This window comes from Notamacropus eugenii, chromosome 1 (genome assembly GCF_028372415.1).
Source record: "Notamacropus eugenii isolate mMacEug1 chromosome 1, mMacEug1.pri_v2, whole genome shotgun sequence".
Classification (NCBI taxonomy): domain Eukaryota; kingdom Metazoa; phylum Chordata; class Mammalia; order Diprotodontia; family Macropodidae; genus Notamacropus; species Notamacropus eugenii.
In genome coordinates, this window is record NC_092872.1 from 680,991,893 (window position 1) to 680,997,797 (window position 5,905).

General features: G+C 38.5%; 1 pseudogene; it reads left to right on the forward strand.

Annotated features, from left to right (window-relative positions):
* The first annotated feature begins 2,811 nt into the window (after positions 1-2,811).
* On the forward strand, positions 2,812-4,491 carry LOC140519780 (eukaryotic translation initiation factor 4B pseudogene; annotated as a pseudogene).
* Positions 4,492-5,905: the final 1,414 nt, after the last annotated feature.

Below are 5,905 nucleotides of genomic sequence, written 5' to 3' on the forward strand. Positions count from 1 at the left end.
GTGGTAGAGGCAGGATAGCATGGAGGGAATTAAAGTCTGTCATAACATGACTATTGTGGAAGTGTTTTGCCTAACTACACATGTACACTCTATATTGAATTATTTGCTTTCTCAGTGAGGGTGGGTGGGGAGGGAAGAAAAGAGAGAATTTGGAACTCAAAGTTTTAAAACCAATTTAAAAACAAATGTTAAAAATTGTTTTTACATGCATCTGGTAAATAATATATATAGGGAATTGGGTATAGGTAGGTAGAAGGGAGGATAGACTGAGGAAAGTGGTAATCAGAATGCAAGCTCTCTTGGGATGAGAGGGAGGGGAGAGAGGGGGAGAAAATTTGAAATTCAAAATCTTATTGAAGTGAATGTTGAAAATTATAAATAAATTAATTATTAAAAATAAATTATTTGTAAATAACTCCATGAAACTAAAAAAAAATGCCAAAAGAAATAAGAATGAATGAATGAATATTGGGACAGTGTTGAAGTGGGAGAGTTCTGTAATCTTATCTTTTGGACAAAATTTATTGATACATCTTATATTGTGAATTTTGGTATTTGCCAACAAATTCCTAAATACATTATTAATGTGTGGGAAAAGTGTGCCCTTTAACTTTGGTAGCATAAAAAGAATATTAACCAGACTTTTGTTGTTTCTCTGTGTCCTCTTCATTTCCATAATTGTATGCAATGCTCTCTTGGCCCAGATTTCCACCGCATGAATTATTTTATTTCACACGTTTATTTAAATTCTTCAACTTCATTATTCACTAATGAGGCTTCTTAAAAGTTCATCATACTCCAAGGCAGTGGACAATGGGTAGTAATAACAACATAACATCTCTTTTTCAAGGTATGGTAAGTATCTGCATGATGGTAAACAGTGAAACTAGAGGAACAATTGAATGGAGTTGGGGGATTGAGTGGGTGGAAGATGCTTACCCACTGATGGACTAATGTGGGTCTGATAGTTCCAGATGTCAGGCTCACCTGATGTACATGAGTTAATTTGCTAAACATGGTAGAAGTTGTAAGTTCATTTGAACCCTGATCAACGTACTTTCAAAGTATACCCTGGCAGTGATTCAGAAAGATAAAACATACCAGAAGATATATTGTACTCCTATATCAAAAATTGACTCAGGTAGGATTGGTGCCTTTATAGTTCCAGATGATGAAGACGAAAGAATTCTTGAATGACTGTGTCAAGAAATGTAAAGTGGAGGTATTGATCATTTTGGATAGCTGGGTAGTGTGTGGAAAGAGCGCTGTGCCTGGAATCAAGAAGATTCATCTTCCTAAGTTCAAATGAAGTCTCAGATACTTTTTACTGTCTGACCTTGGGCAAGTCACTTAACTCTGTTTGCCTCCATTTCCTCATCTGTAAAATGAATTGGAGAAGGTAATGGCAAACCATTCCAATATCTTTGCCAAGAAAATCTTAAATGTGGTCATATATTGGACACAACTGAACAACAACATTGATCAATTTATCACCACTATAACGTATGTGTGTGTGTGTGTGTGTGTGTGTGTGTGTGTGTGTGTGTGTGTGTGTGCTGGGGAGGAATGTGGCTATAAGGGGCTCAATTGAAACCAAAGACAACTGTAAACATATATAGAATACTTTAAGATTTAACATGGATTTTTGATACATTATCAGGTCCAATCACTTGATATCTCTGAAATTTTGTTTTTCAGAGAAGAGTAGGCTAGGCTTATGGTTCAAATCTCCTGCTCTTCTCAAATCAGTGGAATCAAGATTGGAATTATAGGTATCTCCCCCTACCCCAGTCTACAGGAAATGATTTTTAAGTTCATGCCATTTTTCCTGATGCTTTATCTGAAAAGGAATATCCCAAGCTATATCCTAAGGTTTGGCTCTTCCTACCAAATACCAGTTATACAGGGATCCTTCTCAGTAGTAAATAGTGAGTAAACCCATTTATCTAAGCCTAAAGCAAATGGAAATCAAAGAAATTATGTGAATTAGAATATACGACAAAAAATAAAGTGAATACTTCTATGACTGGGAGAAAGATATTTCAGTTCAACTCAGAGACATTCACTAACCTTACCCAATTGTAAATTCCCTGAAGTCTCTAGTATGGCAAATTGAAAATAAGAACATATTTGAGATGCCAGCTCCTCCACATGTTGCTTTCTCCACAAAGTCTTTCCCTCCAGAGGCTTCCGTCTGAAGGGTCTGAAATTCTGTGTCTTCTCTTGAAACTGGAAACACGAATGACTTTTCTCTCTCAGGTTCTTGCTAATACTGACTCTCTATCCAGACTGAATGCCAAATATTCCCTGGATTGTAAAATGTAAGCTATAGATTGCTCCTCAGAAATGGAAAGTCCAAAAACATGTCAGGCATGCCATGCCCCCTTAAGCAAAACAAAACAAAAGAAACAAACAAAAAGAAACTAAGACAGAGAAGAGCTACTGAGCACATGTAAGAAGATATTGTCCAATGTCTTTTAAAGGAAAAAAAACTTCATATGTTATGGCCAGGGTTATGTATGTTGGAGCCAGCTTTAACTGATTTGTGAAAAATGATGGTTAAATTTTCAATGAGATATTCTACACTTTGGAAATAAAAACCACCGCAAATCAGGTTTATAATTTTGTTTTATCATTTTATTGCTCTCCTACACTTAAGAAAGTAATAGAAAAATATTAATATTAATGAGTAACCATAAAAGTATGTTGTATGTATATTTTTTCTCAGAGAGTAGATATTTAACATTTACCAGAACAACACTGAATGTGGATCAGAAGGATGTGTCAAAGTTTGGATTACTATTCGTATAAATGTGGAATTTCAAAAACACTGATGCGGCAGGAAGTACTTTTGTGTCCAAGCTAGTCAGCTAGGATGGTGAAACTGATGACCTAATAGGAGAGGCTTCCAACACTTCACATAGTAATGGCAAAATGTATACGGTGCCTCCAGTTGACTGTTCCATTCTGCTCACTTCTCAATGGGCTGCTTGAGAACCCAGTATTGACTGGAGATGTCTTCCAAAGTCTCCACACTACGCTGCTTTTCTAGGGAACTTGCCTTATGATGTGACAGAGAATTCCATTAAGGAGTTCTTTAGAGGATACAATAGCAGTGTGGTACGTTTACCACCAGAACCCAGTAATCCAGAAAGGTTGAAAGATTTTGGTTATACTGAATTTGAGGACTTGGACTCACTGCTCAGTGTTTTGAGCCTGAATAAAGAGTCTATAGGTAACAGAAGAATACGAGTATATGTTGCTGAACAAGCACAGGATAAAGACTGAGAATATCATTCCTTTGACGGTGATCAGAATCCAAATTGGGATTCTGGCAAGACTGACACTGACTGGAGGTCTCGCCCTGCCACAGACACTAACTGAAGGGCTTGCCCTGCCACAGACAGCTTTGATGACTACCCTCCTCGAAGGGGTGATGACAGCTTTGCAAATAAGTATCATGACTGTTATGATTCAGACCGGTACCGTGATGGTCCCCAGTGGAACATGGATCAATATGGAGGCTGGGAACAATATGATGACAGAGACAGCAGAGACTGTGATAGAGGCTTTGATTCTAGGATCAGCAGTGGCCGAAGAGCATTTGGTAGTGGGTACTTTCGGGATGATAACAGAGGAGGAAGAGATCGCCATGAAGACAGATGTGATAAACTAGATGACTGGTCTTGGAACTCAAGAGACATGAACCCAAGGATGAAGATTCATCAACTAGCACCACACATTCTAGCTGGGCTGCCTCCATTTTTCGGGGAGCAAAATCAGTGGATTCAGCTTCCAGGGAACTCGAAGTAGAGAAACTAGTACAAAGGAGCAAGAGAAAGCACAACGTCAGCTGGAGGAGCCAAAATTAGAAAGATGGCCCCAGGAGAGACACCCAAGTTGGCAAAGAGAGGAAACGCAGGAATGGTCAAGGACAGGAAGTGAATGTTTCTTCACAGACTGGGAATACCGTTCCATCTGGCAGAAACACATGAAGGAGGGAGAGTGAGAAATGCCCAGAAAAGAAAACATTCAACATGGAAGAGGACTCTCAGTCTCCAACTTCCAAGCCTTTTAAATCAGATCAGCTTCCCTTAAAGGGGATACCTGCACCCCCACCAAAGGAAAACGTCTGAAAGAAATGAAGCTCCAATCCTCCTTCCCAATCTCAGATCTCAGACTCTTCAGAGCAGCAGTCTCCCACAAATGGTGGAGGAAAGGTAACATCCCAGCAGTCTGAGGAAGGACCACCTAATATTTCAAGGAAAGATGAAAGTGTGCTGAAAGGCCAAAATGGGAACTCCAACCGTGGTCCAGTGGATGGATTGGAAGAAGTGTGAAAAGATGGCAGAACAGATCAAGTTTCAAGACCTGCATCTGAGCCTAAGAAGTTCGAAGAAAATCCGGCCTCTAAATTCAGTTCTGCAAGCAAGTATGCAGCTCTCTCTTGATGGTGAAGATGAAAATGAGGGCAAAGACTACAACGAATAAATCTTCATATCTTGTACTCTCTCCCCATCTCTTGCCAGCCTACAACATTCCAGAGTAAATCAAACCTCTATCCAAACATGACAAAATAAAACTCACCATCTCCTGAAAGACCTTTCTTAACTTTGTTTTACGAAAAAAAAAAGGAAAATTATGAAATTCTTTTGAATGTTGCTGCAGCCTTTAAAGTTATTAAACTAACTGGAGAATTTCCAAAAACTGTAGCCAGAGATAGAGAAAGACTTACAGCTTTTTAAAAGAAAAGCTCTTGTGTGTTTTAGCAGTATTATATAACTGCCTAGAAGATATAGATTGTAATTATGTATTCTGAAGATGTCAGTAAAACTGACAGGATGGTTGTGTGATTTGTAAATGAAACACTGCGTGCTAAAGTCATAACAGCCCTCAGGCTTCCTGTCTTTTGGTCCCTGAAGACATGCATCTCCTGTCAGGAATTTCATCAATAACATATTATTATTAACCACAAATGAAATTATTTTTTCTTAGATTTTTTTCTTTGGATTTAATTCAGGACTCTTTTCCTCACTGAACCCCTGCTCTACTTCGCCAAATATATAAATGAAGAGAATGTGAACTATATGTAAAGAAACTGGAAAAAAAAAGATTTATAATTAAAAAGAAGAGAATTTATTGAATGTTCATTATATGTTAAACCTTGTTACTAACTAGACATACAGATAAACAGGACAGTAACTAATCTAAGGATTTAAAATTTGAATTAGGAGAGATAACACATATAGGAGGGTCCACTTATAGAACAGATATAAAGGACCAGTGGTCCTTGTGGTATGGAGGTAGAGAATATGATAAATGTCAGGAGTCCTGGAGGCCATACTGGCAGAGCAGATGAAAAATTCCAGGGTAATCTAGGTAACAATGGCAATGGCAGAGGTGTTAAAGCCATTATCTTACCAAAAAGAGTATAGTTGGCAACCATATAGTTCTCTAAGTGATTTTAGTGGCCATTTGCACATCCAATGACTATTAGGAAAGGAGTCATGGACCTAAGGGTTCAGGAGGAGTGGGGGCTCTGCATTAACTCTGGAGGAGCTGGGGATGGGATGGGGTGATTGACTGAACCTGGAAAGCTTCAGAAGAAGGAGGTTTGTTTGAAAGGAAGCCTAGGGTTCTGAAATACAGAGATGGTTATACTATCTCCCCCATCTTAGAGTGCATTGCCCACTCCCCAATCACATCTTCTCTGTGTGCTATTTTGAACATTCCTGTTTATGGATATTCTGTCTCCTCTGATTAGACTGAAAGTTCCTTTACCTTTTTTGTACCTTTACCCTCTAGCACTCTGTCTGACGCTAAGCAATTACATTTTTGTTGATTGGTTGATTGATTGAAGAGGAAGTATGTTAGAAGGATGATTTGGGAAAATACACAAAGGCTT